General features: G+C 43.3%; 1 protein-coding gene across 2 annotated transcripts in view; it reads right to left on the bottom strand.

Annotated features, from left to right (window-relative positions):
- LOC137384469 (ran GTPase-activating protein 1-like) overlaps nucleotides 1–18903 on the bottom strand; it is a 752042-nt gene that overhangs the window by 389475 nt on the left and 343664 nt on the right. The window lies entirely within an intron of this gene.

Genomic DNA, 18903 nt, shown 5'->3' with positions numbered 1-18903 from the left:
TCCACTGCCAATTGAGTTTGGTCCGGATCTCAAATACTGGTGCAGCTGCTTCAATTCTCTTGGGTATTTAGCAAAAGCTGGTTTACAGTGTGTATGTGAAGCAATTAAAAGAGGTCCAAGAATACCATACATCAGCTGTTCTCCCCCTCACTGGCAGACACTCTACGTTTAGCATGGTGAACACTATTTTACAAATCTACTTTTGGGAGACTCACTCTTTCTCCTCCCCCAACACATCCTTGAAAGTGATAGATGGCTTGATACGATTCTCAGTGAGTGCTGACAATCACTGAGGCAGCTCAATGTCAAGCAGACTGCAAATGCTGCAAACAAAACAGCAACTCTCCTTTCTACTTGCCCTGAGTTTATTTCAGAAACGTACAGATATGCACAGATAAGATATAAAAATCTTTCATCTGCACAGAACACTTGTCAACTTTTTCCATCATAAATTTGTCTGTCCACATTTATAATAAAAGTTGCTTATGTAAGCTAGTCACTCTGTAATTACACTTTCCTGCAGTGCCACCACTGGTAGAGGGTTGTAATTACAGCATGACAAGTTTACATAGGCAGTTACTATTATAACTGCACAAAAGGAATATTAATATAAATATAACAACATAATGCATGACTTTAAAACAGGGAGGTGTTCAATCAGCATGCCATGCTCCCATTATTTCATGACTCTCTAACCCAGCTTTATACTTGGTCTGACTTTCCATGTGCATTACCACAGGAGATCAGCTAGTGGGTAGATATATAATAAAAATAGAAAGTGCTGGAAATACTCAGCAGGTCTGGCAGCATCTGTGAAGAGAGAAACAGAATTAACGTTTCAGATCTGTGACCTTTCATCAGAACTGGCAAAGGTTAGAAATATAATAGGCTTTGAGCAAGTGAAAAGCGGGAGGGGGGAATTAAAGGGAAGGTGTGCGATAGGGCAGAGGGCAGGAGAGATTAAATGACAAAGCTGTCATGGAACAAAGGCAAAGGGAGTGTTAATAGTTGTATGAAAGACAAAGCATTAGTCCAGAGTATTAATGGCAGAATAATGAACAGCTCTGTCCAAAAACAAGTTTACGAGAGGCACATGGTTAAAAAATAAAAAAATTAAATTAAATTTAAAAAGGCAGTCACGTGCTGAAATTGTTGAACTCAATATTGAGTCCAGAAGGCTGTAGAGTGCCTAATCAGAAGATGAGGTGCTGTTCCTCGAGCTTGCGTTGAGGTTCACTGGAACACAGCAGCAGGCCAAGGACAGAAATGTGGGTATGAGAGCAGGGTGGTGAATTAAAAGGGCAAGCGACCAGATAAAATACGAACATACAAACACACGAATTAGGAGCAGAAATAGGCCATTCAGCCCATCTAGCCTACTCTGCCATTGAATAAGATCATGGCTGATCTGTTTCTGTCTTGAATTCCACACTCCCATCTACCCCCGATAACCTTTGATTCCCTTGCCTAACAAGAATCTATCTAACTCCGCCTTAAAAATATTCAATGACCCCGCCTCCACCACCTTCTGAAGCAGAGAGTTCCAAAGTCACATAACTCACTGAGAGAAAACAATTCTCCTCATCTCTGTCCTGAAAGGGTGACCCCTAATTTTAAAACAGTGCCCCCTAGTTCTGGACTCACCCACAAGAGGAAACATCCTCTCCACATCCACCTTGTCAAGACCGTTCAGGATCTTATAAACTTCAATCAAGTCTCCCCTCATTGTTCTGAACTCCAGTGAAAACAAGCCCAGTCTGTCCAACCGTTCCTCATAAGACAAACTGCTCATTCCAGGTATCAATCTAGTAAACCTCCTCTGAACCGCCTCCAATGCATTTACATCCTTTCTTAAATAAGGAGACCAAAACTGAACACAGTATTCAAGATGTGGTCTCACCAATGCCCTGTATAACTGAAGCATAACACCCTTACGTTTATTTTCAGTTTCTCTCGTAATAAAGGACAGCATTCCATTAGCCTTCTTTATTAATAATATAAAAGCAAAATACTGCGGATGCTGGAAATCTGAAATAAAAACAAGAAATGCTGAAAATACTCAGCAGGTCTGGCAGCATTTGTGGAGAGAGAAGCAGAGTTAATGTTTCGGGTCAGTGACCCTTCTTCGGAGCCTTCTTTATTACCTGCTGTACCGACATACTAACTTTTTGTGACTTCTGCACTAGAACACCTAGATCCCTCTGCACCTCGGAATTCTGCAGTCATTCTTCTTTTAAGTAATACTCTTTTTTTATTTTTCCTGCCAAAGTAAACAACTTCACATTTTCCCACATTATACTCCATCTGCCAGATTTTTGCCCACTCACTCAACCTATCTATATTGGTCTGCAAACTCCTTATGTCCTCTTCACATGCTATTGTGTAAATGTGACAGGATTAATTATTGACCTCAGAGTAATGGCACCTCCAGGTAGTGAATGAATTTTACATCCAGTTTGGAAGAGAGAGGAGTGGGTCTAAGATGAGTATTTTAAAGTTAAATAAGGGCAACTATGTGGGCATGAAAGCTGAGCCAGCTGTAGTGAACTACAGTGAGTGGCAGGTCAGATGATTGGTCAGAATATGAAGAACGGCTGAGTATGACTAAAATGTTAATCAGGAGAAAGAAATTAGAGTCTGAGAGGAAGCTAGCTAGAAATGTAAAAATGGACAGCAAGAGTTTCTACCGGTATTTAAAAAGGAAGAGTAAGTAAAGTGAGTGTTGGTCCGCTAGAGAGTGAGAATGGGGAGTTAATAGTAGATAATAAGGAAATGGTGGATGAAATGACCAAATATTTTGCTTCTGTCTTCACTGTAGAGGATACAAAAAACATTCCAGGAATAGCTGTAAATCAGGAGGTGGAAGGAAAAGAGGAACTTGCTGAAATTACTATCACCAGGGAAGCGGTACTGAGCGAACTGATGGAACTGCAGGCTGACAAGTGCCTGGGTCCTCTTGATGGGCTTCATCCTAGGGTCTTAAAAGAGGTGCCTAATGAGGTAGTACATGCGTTCGTGTTAATTTTTCAAAATTTGCTAGATTCTGGAAAGGTTCCATCAGACTGGAAAGTAGCAAATATAACCCCCTCTGTTCAAGTAGCGGGGGAGGCAGAAAACAGGTAACTATAGGCTAGTTAGCCTGACGTCAATTGTGGGAAAGGTCATAGAGCTATACAGCACAGAAACAGGCCCTTTGGCCTATTGTGTCCGTGTTGGCATCAAGTACCTATGTATTCTAATCCCATTTTCCAGCACTTGGCCCCTAGCCTTGTATGCTATGGTGTTTCAAGTGCTCATTCTTAAATGTTGTGAGGGTTCCTGCCTCTACCACCTCTTCAGGCAGTGTGTTCCAGATTCCAACCACCTTCTGGGTGAAAAAACTTTACCTCAAATCCCCTCTAAACCTCCTGCCCCTTACATTAAATCTATGCCCCCTGGTTATTGAAACCACTGCTAAGGGAAAAAGTTTCTTCTTATCTACGCTATCTATCCCCCCCATCATTTTGTATACCTCAATCAGGTCCCCCCTCAGCCTTCTCTGCTCTAAGGAAAACAACCCTAGCCTATCCAGTCTCTCTTCATAGCTGAAAGGCTCCAGCCCAGGCAACATCCTGGTGAATCTCCTCTGCACCCTCTCCAGTGCAATCACATCCTTCCTATAGTGTGGCGCCCAGAACTGTACACAGTACTCCAGCTGTGGCCGAACTAGTATTTTATACAGCTCCATCATAACCTCCCTGCTCTTATATTCTATGCCTCGGCTAATAAAGGCAAGTATCCCATATGCCTTCCTAACCACCTATCTACCTGTGCTGCTGCCTTCAGTGATCAATGGACAAGTACACCAAGGTTCCTCAGACCCTCTGTACATCCTAGGGTCCTACCATTCATTGTATATTTCCTTGCCTTGTTAGTCCTCCCAAAATGCATCACCTTACACGTCTCAGGATTAAATTCCATTTGCCTCTGCTCTGCCCATCTTACCAGCCCATTTATAGCGTCCTGTAATCTAAGGCGTTCCTCCTCACTATTTCCAATTTTCGCGTCATCTGCGAACTACCCTCGACCATCACCCTCTGCCTCCTGCCATTAAGCCAATTTTGGATCCAATTTGTCAAACTGCCCTGGATCCCATGGGCTCTTATCTTCTTGACCTTATCAAAAGCCTTACTGAAGTCCATGCAGACTACATCAACTGCTTTACCCTCATCTACACACCTAGTCACCTCCTCAAAAAATTCAATCAAATTTGTTACACATGATCTCCCCCTGACAAAGCCATGCTGACTATCCTTGATTAATCCCTGCCTCTCCAAGTGGAGATTAATCCTGCCTCTCAGAATTTTTTCCAATAGTTTCACAACCACTGATGTTAGACGACAGGTTTGCGGCTGCCTGCAATGAATTTGGCCTAACCATCAGCCTCAAGAAAACGAACATCATGGGGCAGGACGTCAGAAATGCTCCATCCATCAATATTGGCGACCACGCTCTGGAAGTGGTTCAAGAGTTCACCTACCTAGGCTCAACTATCACCAGTAACCTGTCTCTAGATGCAGAAATCAACAAGCGCATGGGTAAGGCTTCCACTGCTATGTCCAGACTGGCCAAGAGAGTGTGGGAAAATGGCGCACTGACACGGAACACAAAAGTCCGAGTGTATCAGGCCTGTGTCCTCAGTACCTTGCTCTACGGCAGCGAGGCCTGGACAACGTATGCCAGCCAAGAGCAACGTCTCAATTCATTCCATCTTTGCTGCCTCCGGAGAATACTTGGCATGAGATGGCAGGACCGTATCTCCAACACAGAAGTCCTTGAGGCGGCCAACATCCCCAGCTTGTACACACTACTGAGTCAGCGGCGCTTGAGATGGCTTGGCCATGTGAGCCACATGGAAGATGGCAGGATCCCCAAAGACACATTGTACAGCAAGCTCGCCACTGGTATCAGACCCATCGGCCGTCCATGTCTCCGCTTTAAAGACGTCTGCAAACGCGACATGAAATCGTGTGACATTGATCACAAGTTGTGGGAGTCAATTGCCAGCGTTCGCCAGAGCTGGCAGGCAGCCATAAAGACAGGGCTAAAATGTGGCGAGTCGAAGAGACTTAGTAGTTGGCAGGAAAAAAGACAGAGGCGCAAGGGGAGACCCAACTGTGCAACAGCCCCGACAAACAAATTTCTCTGCAGCACCTGTGGAAGAGCCTGTCACTCTAGAATTGGCCTTTATAGCCACTCCAGGCGCTGCTTCACAAACCACTGACCACCTCCAGGCGCGTATCCATTGTCTCTCGAGATAAGGAGGCCCAAAAGAAAGAAGAAAGAAGATGTTAGACTTACTGGCCTGCAATTACCTGGTTTATCCCTGCTACCCTTCTTGAATAATGATACCACATTCGCCGTCCTCCAGTCCTCTGGCACCTCTCCTGTGGCCAGAGAGGATTTGAAAATTTGTGTCAGAGCCCTTGCTATCTCCTCCCTTGCTTCACATAGCAGCCTGCGATACATCTCATCTGGGCCTGGGGATTTATCCACTTTTAAGCCCGCTAAAACAGCAAATACTTCCTCCCTTTCAATGCTAACATGTTCAAGCATATCACAATACCCCTCCCTGATCTCTACACTTACATTGTCCACCTCCATACTGAACACATTTGCATGGCTAGAGGATTGGCTGGCGGGTAGAAAAAAGAATGTATGTATAAATGGGTCTGTTTCTGATTGGCATTATGTGACGAGTGGAGCCCCACAGGGGTCTGTGCAGGAGCCTCAACTTTTTAAAATTTATATCAATGACTTAGATGAGGGGTCTTGACAGGGTGGATGTGGAAAGGATGTTCTCTCTTGTGGGAGAATCTATAACTAGGGTCACTGTTTAAAAATAAGGGGTCGCCCATTTAACATAGAGAATTTTTTTCTCTCAGAGGGTCAGGAGTCATTGTAACTCCCTTCCTCAAAAGGCGATGGAAGTAGAATCCTTGAATATTTTTAAGGCAAAGGTTATCGGTGGTAGGTGGGAATGTGGAGTTGAGGTTACAATCAGATCAGCCATGATCTTGTTGAATGGCGGAGCAGGCTTGAGGAGCCGAGTAGCCTACTCCTGCTCCTAATTCGTATGTTGGTATATTTAACTACTCAAGTCTGAAAACTAGATCAGCCTGCTGTGACTACACACTTTAGGTGATCAGCTACTGTAAAAAGTGTTTGTACTGTATTTGGCAGTATTTTTTGAAAGAGACAAAATGAATTGAATGGTATTTAATATGGCATTCACTTGTGTTAGAGATAAGCAAAATCTCAGCTCCCTCTGAAGTGAGCTTGGGGCAAATCATGACATATTACATAAACATATATTTTTTTGAACCATTGAGAAATCCAAGTGAAGGGGCACAATAAGGTTAAAATAAGCAGCAAACAGGTAAATCAGCAAGTAGTGATTCTATATAATAGAATATATATTTTAAGTATCGTCTCAGAATTTTTAAACTGTGCGTATTACAAACATATGAACAATGACATGTAGGAAAAGAATCTATTGCTCATCTAGCCTGTCCCACAAAATACTGACCCATTGTGCATCAGAACATATATACTCTCCACTCCACCCAGAAACCATGTGAATTCCTGGAAGAGGCAAAAAATCAGATAAGAATCCAGGCCAATTTGGGAGGAAAGAAAAAAATCTGGAAAATTTCTCTCCAATTCCCTTAGGTGACTAAAACTAGTCCAGGAGATCACTCTAGTGCTGATTAATGTTATATGGTACCTACTCTTCGTACAATGTGATCTTTGCCTCAGGTCCACTTGAAAGGATTCAGTGAATCAGCATTCACTGCATGAGTCAGCAGCTTGTTCCACAGGCCCACTATTCTCTGGGAATAGAACCACCTCGCTCTGACTTTATACAACACAAAATTGTGACTCCTTGTCCTCCCTAACCGATTTGCTTGGAACAATCTGTCAATTCGAACACAATCTAGTTCCTTCATCATCTTATAAATATCATCTGATCACCCCTAAGACAACGCTTCTCTAAAGTGTAGAATCCCAGTTCTTTAAGCCTATCGATAACTAATATGCTTTACATTGGGAATTCATCCTGAGGCTCTCCTTTACACCCTTTCCAAAGCCTCAATATTACCCACCATGTGAGGAGACTAAAACTGGATACAATATTTCAACTGAGGCCTGACTAAGGTCCTTGTAGAAGGACAAAATAAAACTGTATGTTTTGTCTTACAGTCAACAACAGCAGAAACTTGTATTAATTATATTGCACTTTTAAGTTAGAAAAACATCCCAAGGAGCTCCTAATTAGCAGGAGTACCATCAAACAAAATTTGATTCTGAACCACATGAGGAGATGTTAGGGCAGATGACCAAAAGCTTGGCCTAAAGAGGTAGGTTTTAAGGAGCGTCTTAAAGAAGGAAAGAGAGGGGGAGAAGCAGAAAGGTTTAGGGAGGGAATTCCAGAGCTTAGGGCTCAGGCAACTGAAGGCACGGTCACCAATGGTGGAGCGATTAAAATCGAGGATGCATAAGCAGCAAGATTTTGATAGTACTACAAATGCACCCCAACACACTATTCTGTCTAGCTATCATTTTAAGGTATTGCTTATGAACCATTTGAGATTTATGCACTAGACTGCCCAGATCTCCTTCTTTCTCCATCTTCTTTAATGCTTTTCCCTGAAGGGTGTATGTATTAGTAGTAGTTGGCAGGAAAAAAGACAGAGGCGCAAGGGGAGAGCCAACTGTGCAACAGCCCCAACAAACAAATTTCTCTGCAGCACCTGTGGAAGAGCCTGTCACTCCAGAATTGGCCTTTATAGCCACTCCAGGCGCTGCTTCACAAACCACTGACCACCTCCAGGCACGTATCCATTGTCTCTCGAGATAAGGAGGCCCAAAAGAAAAGTATGTATGTTGAGCATTCATCCTGCCCACATGCAAAACACTGCACTTCTCCAAATTAAACATAATTTACCAGTCATAAACCCAATCTCCCAACACATCAAGATCTGCTTGAAGCAGTCAAATTCGAATTTTAGTCATGGATCCATTACTGGTTACAATGGAAACCATGGTCTAAATTTTCGTTCTGGCGTCGGAAACCCAATGCCTGGAACATTTCCAGGTCCCGACCCCATGCTGCAACACTGATGAAACACTATTTTTAAATACCAATGACCTAATTGGTCAGGGGGCGAGTGTGGCACTCCATTAGCAGTGCCAGAACCATTACGGAGGCAGGACTTGCAAAACGAGGGTTCTTTGAAAAGGTGAACAGCAGCCATGTCTGGGCTTGCTGTTCGCTGAAGAGATGGATCCGCAACGGACTGAAGGGCCAGCGTTGTCACTGGCAGGCATCCATGGGTGGCCCCACACTTCTCTTCTGCCTCCCTTGAGGCATTAACCGAGGCAGCTGGAGAAAGACGACATATTTTATTCGCAGCATCTGGGAAAAGGAACCCTCCAAGAGACGCAAAGAGGGCATGGATGGAGGTGGCAACAGAGGTCAGCAGCCAAGCAGTGACCCGAAGGACATGGGTGCAGTGTTGAAAGAGATTCAATGACCTGATAAGATCCAGAAAGGTGAGTGGCAAGCAGCACCTGGGTGACAGGTCACCAATTCTGTGTACAGCAGCATACAGACGAGCTGACCTCACAGAATGTCCACAGTTCTCCCTAACATTGTCAGATCAAGTATCCAGTTGCATCACTTGAGATGGCAATCGCCCTCACTTTTAGGGCGCTATTCAGAAGGGGGCATCACTGAGGGGCACAGCAGTTCATGTGAATGTCATGCTGGAAGAGGTGAGGGAGGGCAGCCTACTCATGAATCATTCTCCCTTCACCCTGCATGAAAAGAGAGCTGACAACTCATGGGAAATGATGTGAATTGGTGGTGGTGTGGCCAACCTTCACACTCTTACCTCGTTGGAGGGAGCAGCACTGGAATTTGCCAGGATGCCAATGTGTCAGTATGTGAGCAACGGTGAGACAGGAGGCCGTGAACAACAGGGTCATTGGTAGCTCTATCCCGTAGCTGATCCCTGGAATTACCTGGTTGCATAAAAACTCACCACAGTGACATTGATGGCTGCAGGTAAGCAACTTTCATAGCGGCCGTGAGGCCTCATGTCATTGTGGATCAGAGCACAAATATCCGAGACCATCTGCCTGGATAGGCATAGCCTCCTACGGCACTGGCGCTCTCATAATGCAGGTAGCTGACTCTTGGGCAGAACACCTGATGTCTTGGGTAGTGCCTTCTTTCACTTGCAGCCCCCCGCTGTGCTCTTCTGGCCTCCTACCGTCCAGGAGGTTGCATCTGCTGAAGCTCACCCTAGCTGCTCTGTCCAATGTCAGAGTAGCCTGTTCCCATCTCAACTCCCTCAGCTGGTGTTCGTTCATTCACCAGACCTTCCCCTGCCAACCCCAGCTTCCCAAGTGATGCTAGCAGCCTTACATCCTTCTCCAGGTTCCTACCACTCACAAATGCAAGTCTTACATCTCCAGTGATGGCTGGTCTGTGCCTCTGTTTGAGCAGCTGAGCTTTATTCTGTGCTCTGCAATGTGTTAAACAGCCCTTCCAATAGCTGTCTTGGCCCCCTGTAGTGTTCATGACTTCTACACCCTGCCATGTTCCAGACATTGCGTTTTCCCGTGCCCTTCCATTGAATATCGCAAACTGCTCCTGCAAAGCCTTTCAATGAGCTCCTCAACGAGCTCAACAGTCAACTAATTGTAGGCGTTCAGGTTTCAGTATCTCCCACTCCTGGCGTCCCTTTCATAATTGCTTTGCATTCAGGAGGTGGCGGGACCCAGTGCCACCCTTTGGGAACACGGTTTCCAAATAGTGCACGCACTCGCTCCCTCCCTGACGGGCATTTGAAAATTCTGCCCATTTGACTGAGGTGATCATCTGGCAGTTTAAACTGCACCACCAATTTGAGCTACACCGCATTACAGTTTCTACCTTGTTAGCATCAATTAGCCGGCTTAATCCCTTTCCCATAACTCGCTCTATCCCATTTCATATTCTGAAATTGCAATGTACAAGTGTAATAATGTTTATAATAGTGTCAGACTATTCCAGCTCCGGTTTGTTAAATCTATTATATAGAAAGAAAGTAGCTAACAGTCATATCTAAATACAGAGCACTTTAGATGCCAAAACTGAAGGCTACAAAATAAGACTATTTAAAACCACTTTGCATCTACATGGTACAATTTAAATTGAACAACAAATCTTTAAATGTAAGAATTTTGCCAGAATCCAGACAGCAAAAATATGTAATACACTCAATGAGTAATATCAACAGTCATTGTACAGTTGTCATAACAGGGTAATCAATGCATGCTTTTTACATTGACGCCAGCTTAGTTCTGATTATGGGACATTAGTACTGATGTCCTAGCTTCCTTATTTACAGCAACTAACTTAGAAAAATATCCCCAGGTGCTTCACACAAGCACAATTATATATGGCAATGAGCCAAAGAAAACAATATTAGGAGGGCGACCAAACGTGTGAGTATAATTGACGTCAATCGCGTAAGTATTGCATGCGCTGGGTTTGTATTAGTATATGGATAAATAAAGATTATTAATCAGATGCCTCTCTATTTCTTGAGTCCATGAGTTCATAAAGTGAGGGATCAGAATTATCCTAAACTAAACAAGAAATACTAGAGAGGGAACTTTTTACAATGCCAGTTAATATGGGGGCCAGAAATGGAAGTTGAGTAGTGCTACGACAAAGGCGGGAGTAATGCACTGTTAATTCAGTCCCACTACTCCACAGGTCATAGCATATCAAATAATGTTTTCCACCTACTGAAGAATAGCCAAATTAAACACTTCATTTTTCCCCCAGAATACAGCACACCAAACCAGATTTCTTTAAATAACAACATTAACTCTTTATTAGAAAATAAATAATAAGTTTTAACTACTAATGAGATAAATCTATATATATGAAAACTCTCTAATTCCTTAACCCTCATGCACACACACATACATTCAAAAAAAAGGTTAACCGGAAAAAGGATTTTGGTTTACAGCAGTTTCTTAGGAATAGAAGGAATAATTTTTTAAAAATTGAGTTTATCACGTTCTGGTAGGATGTTTTTGGTACAGTGAGGTATCCTGGAGTCAAATAGTCCGATGCCACTTGCATTCTCTCCAAGCGAGGTTGATGAACAGTCTGTGATGGGTAGGCAATCATGGCAATGTAACTGCAGCAGGCGTCACATAGGTCTTCCATCAGGGGTGCAACAACAGTTCTGCTTAGGTCAGCAGCAGTCTAACAGTAGAAGAATTTTTCAGATTTCAGGACTTCTTAGAACACAGGAAGCAGCAGGAACCATACTGGATGCAGGGTTTCTTCTCAAGAGATGTAGGATTCCTTTACAGAGAGAGGTAACACTTCTCGGTCTTCCTCTCTTGCTCCACGCAGGTCAGAGCAAAGATTTCAAATGCCTGCCCTTTGTCCAACTCACTGGTTTTTAAAGGGTCCAAAGTGAAAAAAACCTTCCTGAACATGGTCACATGTCCAGACACAGCATCTCTTGTCCTTCAAAAAAAACTTCTCTTAGGAAGGCCAAACCCCTGTGGTTTCCTTGAAATTGCCTGCTTTCCTGTCCTTGTACAAGTTCAACTTCCTTTCAAAGCACCCATAAAGTTCAACTTTTGCTGTGAACTTCCTTTCAAAACATTGCAGGAATTCCAACTATTTGCAGATGTCTTCCACTGAGCAAAAAATCCTTTTCTCAGTTTTTAAAACATACAGAATTCTAAGTTCTGAAAAAAATCTTTGTAACAGTAGTCATTCTCAACAAGTGGGTCCCCTTCTTTCCCACACCAAACTGACATCGCCATATGCTGTTGTTGTTTCATTGCCACTGGGTCAAAATCCTGGATGTTTCTCCCTATCACCATGGTGGGAGCACCATCATGGCACAGACTGCAGCGATTCAAGAAGGCAGCTCACCAGCACCTGCGCAAGGGCAACTAGATATGGGCAATAAATGCTGACCTTGCCAGCGATGCCAACATCCCGACAAAAATATTTTTAAAAAATTACTATTTTTAATGTGTGAGCCTAAACAGCAAGCACCTGTGGGCTGTTCGAATGTGGAAACCATCACAGGCCAATGCCTTCTACATCAAATCTTACTAGATTTACATGAAGAAAAGGATCCCTGTCTGATTTTATTGTCTTCCCCAAGTCTGATTCCAGCATACCCAGCTCTGCACTGCAAATCAGGTAACACAATAGAGACTGGAATTGAAACTTGGAATCTTCCTGATCCGCATGACTCAGAACCCGAATGATGCATTCATCCATGAACCATCAGAGGTCATATCCGTCTGCATCAATCCCTTTTAATATGACTTACCTTATCAGACTTGTTCACGTCATTTTAGCTCTATAATTTTACTGGAATTAAATTTATTGGATGACATGCTAACCAGTAAAACAAATCTGAACAGCTAATCATTTTAAATAATAGGGTAATATGCTCTACTGCATTCACTTTATAATTTAACATGGTTTATATACAGGATATTGGGCAAGTAGGAGTGATTAAAAGGACACAGTGAAATCAAAGAGTTCATCTAACTCTATGAACCATGAGAGAAAAGCTTGAACACTTGCTAATGTTCGTCACTTGATGGATATGAAGTTGGCTGAATGACAAGAAACAGAGTGTAGTGGTGACTGGTTGCTTCTTTGTCCGGAGGAAGGTATATAGTGAGGTTTCCGGGGGTCAGTACTAAGACCACTACTTTTCTTGATATATATTAATGACTTAGACTTGCATGTAGAGGGCATAATTTCAAAATTTACAGATGTCATAAAACTTGGAAGTACTGTGAACTGTGAGGAGGATATTGATAAAGTTCAAGAGGACATAGACAGGCTGGTGCAATGGGTGGACGTGTAGCAGATAAAATTTAATGCAGAGAAGTGGGAAATGATACATTTTGGTAGGAAAAATGAGAAGAGGCAATGTAAGCTAAAGAATATAATTCTAAACAGAAAGACGTGTTGCTGTTCAAAGAGACTTGGGCGCACTCATACAAGGAATGCAGGAAGTTAACATGCAGGTACAGCGAGCAATTAGGAAGGCAAATGGCATGTTGGCCTTTATTGCAAGGGGATTGGAGTACAGGAATAAAGAAGTCTTGCTACAAATGTACAGGGTTTTGATGAGCCACTTCTGTAGCACTGTGTGCAGTTTTGGTCTCCACATTTACAAATAAAGTCATTGAACCAAGCCAGGTTAAACTCTCAAGATCTCTGGCTTCCCACGCTCTGACACCTATCCACTTGTAAACATTCCAATGCTAGTACCTGGCCAAAGCAAGGAAAATATGCTGGCCTTGGCACCTAGTTATTTTGTCTCGGCTCTAACTCACATCTGGGCTTCTGAGAACCTGCAAAGGTGTTTATCTCCTAGTTTTCACACAGCAAGCTATGTTTTCACACTCTGATAGGTTTCTGCTGAAGTTTACTTTTTCACCATTTGGTTCCTCTTACATCTTTCGGGCCAATAAAACATTTGGTCAATGATAGCCCAATCCAGTTTCCTATCATATCACCTTTCAACCGTCTTTATCCAGAGCTTATCACAAGCAGTATAAGCATTATCATATCACAACTAATGACGCCTCTAATTTACAATCAAGTTAGTTTTCATTTATCAAGAAAACCTAATGTAGGAATTTCCAAGAATTCTTATACCTCTCTAGAGCCTCAGTAAGAAATAGCAGTAGGAATAGGCCATACGGTCCATTGAACCTGCTCAGCCATTGAATATCATGGCTGATCTTTGACCTCAAATCCACTTTCCCACCCACTCCCCATATCCCTTGATTTCCATAGTGCCCAAAAATCTATTGATCTCAACCTTGAATATACTCAACGACTGAGCAACCACAGCTCTCTGGAGTAGAGAATTCCAAAGATTCACTACTCTTTAAATGAAGAAACTTCTCCTCACCTCATTTTTAAATGGCTGAACCCTTATCCTAGTTCTAGATTCTCCAGCTAGGGAAACAGCTTTTCAGCATCTATCTAGTCAAGCCCCCTCAGAATCTTACGTGTTTCAGTAAGATCACTTCTCATTTTTCTAAATTCCAGAGAGTATAGGCCCAATTTACTCAGCCACTCATCAAAGGAAAACCAACTCATCCCAGGAATCAATTTACTGAACCTTCGTTGCACCCCCTCTAGGGCAAGTATATTCGTCCTCAGGAACAGAGATGAAAACTGCACACTGTACTCCAGGTGTGGTCTCACCAAAGTCCTGTACAGTTGCAGCCAGACTTCCTTACTCTTATACTCCAACCCCCTTGCAATAAAAGCCAACATACCATTTGCCTTCCCTACTGCTTGCTGTACCTGCATGTTAAGTTTCTGTGTTTCTTGTACAAGGACACACAAATCCTTCTGAACACCAACATTTAATAGTTTTCCACCATTTAAAAATTATTCTATGCTACCAAAGGAAAAACTTGCATTTTCCCACATTACGACTCCATCTGCAACCTTCTTGCTCCCTCACTTAACCTATCTATATCCATTTGCAAGGGCTGATTTTAACTCTGTTGAAGTGAATGGGTTTTGAGTGAGTTAAAATGGGCCATTTGTGTCCTCACAACAATATTTTTCCTATTGTGCATATTTCATGGGGATATGCTTTTGGTCAAAGACATTAAAACCTAGAACTTAACTTGTATTCATTTGACTAGCCCACTGCGAACATTGGTTAAATTGATAGCACTCTCACTTCTGAGTCAGATGGTTGTGGGTTTAAGTCCCACAGTAGGACCTAAGCATAACAATCTATGCAGATACTCCAGTGCTGCACAGTTGGAGGTGCTGATTTTCAGATGAGATGTTAAACTGAGGCCCCATCTGCCCTCTCAGGTAGATATAAAAGATCCCATGGTGCCATTTTGAAGAAGAGCAGGGGAGTTGTCCCTGGTGTCCTCTCAATCAACATCAAAGAAACAGATTATCTGGTCATTATCACATTGCTGTTTGTGGGAGCTTGCTGTGCATAAATTGGCTGCCATGTTTGCTACATTGCAACAGTGACTGCACTTCAAAAGTACTTCATTGCCTGCAAAGTGCATTGGGACGTCTGGTGGTTGTGAAAGGTGCTATATAAATGCAAGTCCTTCTTTCTAACTCTATTTGTCAACCCTCCAGGATTGTTCTGGAGTCTCCGGGAATTAAAGATTAATCTCCTGAATACTGCTGTGAGTGATCCTGGGAGAAATATCAGACAGGCACTGTATGTGTGCTTTTTAAAAAAAACTTATTTTGAACATTTTTGTTTATTAGCTATAAAAATATTGGAAATGGGAAGAAAAAAATGTCTTTTTCCAGGCGAGGCAGTTGGCAACGGGCGATCATGTGATGAAACCTCCAGGAGCGGACAGCAGTCGGACCAGTGTGGAAACAACCAGAACCGGGAGCGGATAAATCCAGCACGAGGCTCGGGGCCTTCACTTATCATCAGGAGCGGAGAGCAGTCGGACCTCTTCCAGCGCGCTGGAGTTTTGAAAAAAAAAGAAAAAAAAAGCCAACAGTGACGTCACAGGAAAGCTGCAAGGTGACTGGTTGGTGAGTCACTGCTGTTAGAGAATAGCTCTAAATAGCCGGGTCAGTATCTAAGGTAAGAAAGGTTTACAGTTTATTTCATATATAATAAGTCGTGTTTTTTTTAGGGAGTTCTGTAGTAACGAGGACCAGGGAAGAAGGGCCCTAGAGTAACTGATATTATTTGACATTAAAATCTTCCAAAAGGTTAACTTAAAGGGTTAAGTCATTGCAGGAGAGCTCAAAGTCGTGATGTGCTCCTCGTGCTCCATGTCAGAAGCCGGGAACAATTCCAGTGCCCGGGACCAACATGCGTACAGGAAGTGTCTCCAGCTGCAGCTCCTGGAAGCCCGGGTTTCGGAGCTGGAGTGGCAGCTGGGGATACTGTGGAGCATCCACGAGGCGGAGAGTATCGTGGATAGCACGTATAGAGATGTGGTCACACTGCAGGCTTAGACTCCACAGGCAGGAAGGGAATGGGTGACCACCAGGCAGAGCAAGAGGACTAGGCAGGCAGTTCAGGAATCTCCTGTGGCTATTCCCCTGCAAAACAGATATACTGCTTTGGATACTGTTGGGGGGAATGGCCTCTCAGGGGAAAGCAGCAACAGCCCAATTCGTTGCACCACGGTTGGCTCTGCTGCACAGGGGAGGAGTAAAAAGTGTGGGAATGCAATAGTTATAGGGGATTCAATTGTAAGGGGAATAGATAGGTGTTTCTGTGGCCGCAAACGAGACTCCAGGATGGTATGTTGCCTCCCTGGTGCTAGGGTCAAGGATGTCTCAGAGCGATTACAGGACATTCTGAAGTGGGAGGGTGAACAGCCAGTGGTCGTGGTACACATTGGTACAAATGACATAGGTAAAAAAAAGGATGAGGTCCTAAAAGCAGAATATAGGGAGCTAGGAAGTAAGTTGAAAAGTAGGACCTCAAAGGTAGTGATCTCAGGATTACTACCAGTGCCACGTGCTAGTCAGAGTAGAAATAGCAGGATATATCGGATGAAAATGTGGCTGAAGAGATGGTGTGAGGGGGAGGGTTTTAGATTCCTGGGACATTGGGACCGGTTCTGGGGGAGGTTGGACCAGTACAAACTGGATGAGTTACACCTGGGCAGGACTGGGACTGATGTCCCAGGGGGAGTATTTGCTAGAGTGGTTGGGGAGGGTTCAAACTAAAATGGCAGGGGGATTGGAACCTTGGCAAGGAGTCAGAGGAGGGGGTGATCAAAGACAAGAACAAAAGACAGTAAGGGGAATAAGAAAAGTGATAGGCAGAGAAATCAAGGTCCAGAATCAAATAGGCCCACAGTAAAAATAGTGGGAAGGGGACAAGTAATGTTAAAGAGACAAACCTTAGGGCTTTGTGCCTTAACGTGCAGAGCATTCGCAATAAAGTGGATGAATTAATCATGCAAATAGATGTAAACGGGTATGATGTGGTCGGGATTACGGAGACATGGCTGCAAGGTGACCAGGGATGGGAAATGAACATCCAGGGATATTCAGTATTTAGGAAGGACAGACAAAAAGCAAAAGGCAGTGGAGTTGCATTGCTGGTTAAAGAGGAAATTAATGCAGTAGTGAGGAAAGATATTAGCTCTGACGATGGAATCTGTATGGGTACAACTGAGAAACACTAAGGGGCATAAAACGTTAATGGGGGTTGTATATAGACCCCCAAACTGTAGTGGTGATGTTGGGAAACGCATTAAACAGGAAATTAGAGATGCATGCGATAAAGGAACATCTGTAATTATGGGTGACATTAATCTGCATATAGACTGGGCAAATCAAATTAGTCACAATACCGTAGAGGAGGAATTCTTGGAGTGTATACGGGATGGTTTTCTGGACCAATACGTTGAGGAACCAACTAGAGAACAGGCCATTCTAACTGGGTATTGTGTAATGACAGAGGAATAATTGACAATCTAGTGGTGTGAGACCCCTTGGGGATGAGCGACCATAATATGATAGAATTCTTCATCAAGATGGAGAGTGATGTCGTTGATTCTGAGACTAGGGTCCTGAATCTTAGTAAAGGAAACTACGAAGGTATGAGGCGCGAGTTGGCCATGACGGATTGGGAAACGTTACTTAAAGGGATGACGGTAGATAGGCAACGGCAAACATTTAAAGAGCGCATGGATGAACTGCAATAATTGTTTATCCCTGTCTGGCGCAAAAGTAAAACGGGAAAGGTAGCCAAACCATGGCTTACAAGGGAAATTAGAGATAGCATTAGATCGAAGGAAGAGGCATATAAATTTGCCAGAAAAAACAACAGACCTGAGGATTGGGAGCAGTTTAGAATTCAGCAAAGGAGGACCAAGGGATTGATTAAGAAGGGGAAAATAGGGAGTACAGCAGGAAGCTTGCGGGGAACACAAAAACTGATGTAAAAGTTTTTATAGGTATGTGAAGAGAAAAAGATTGGTGAAGACAAATGTAAGTCCCTTACAGTCAGAAACAGGGGAATTAATTATCAGGAACAAAGAAATGGCTGAGCAACTAAATGCATATTTTGGTTCTGTCTTCACAAAGAAAGACACAAATATCATACCAGAAATGTTGGGGAACACAGGGCTTAGTGAGAGAGAGGAACTGAAGGAAATCAGTATTAGTAGAGAAATGGTGTTGGGGAAATTGATGGGATTGAAGGCCGATAAATCCCCAGGGCCTAATGGTATGCATCCCAGAGTACTTAAGGAAGTGGCCCTAGAAATAGTGGATGCATTGGTGGTCATCTTCCAAGATTCTATAGACTCTGGAACAGTTCCTACAGATTGCAGGGTAGGTAATGTAACCCCACTATTTAAAAAGGGAGGTAGAGAGAAAGCAGGGAATTATAGACCAGTCAGCCTGACGTCGGTAGTGGGGAAAATTCTAGAGTCCATTATCAAAGATTTTATAGCAGAGCACTTAGAGAACAGTGGTAGAATCGGGCAGAGTCAGCATGGATTTATGAAAGGGAAATCATGCTTGACAAATATACTAGAATTCTTCGAGGATGTAATTAGTAGAGTTGATGAGGGGGAGCCAGTGCATGTGGTTTATCTGGACTTTCAGAAGGCTTTCGACAAAGTCCCACATAAGAGATTAGCGTGTAAAATTAAAGCGCGTGGGATTGGGGGTAGTGTATTGCAAAGGATAGAAAATTGGTTGGCAGACAGGAAACAAAGAGCAGGGATAAATGGGTCTTTTTCCGAATGGCAGGCAATGGCTACTGGGGTACCGCAGGGATCGGTGCTAGGACCCCAGCTATTCACAATATATAT

The sequence above is a fragment of the Heterodontus francisci genome, chromosome 26 (genome assembly GCF_036365525.1).
Source record: "Heterodontus francisci isolate sHetFra1 chromosome 26, sHetFra1.hap1, whole genome shotgun sequence".
Lineage (NCBI taxonomy): Eukaryota > Metazoa > Chordata > Chondrichthyes > Heterodontiformes > Heterodontidae > Heterodontus > Heterodontus francisci.
Note: the sequence above shows the minus strand (reverse complement) of the source record. Positions and strands in the feature narration are given on the sequence as shown.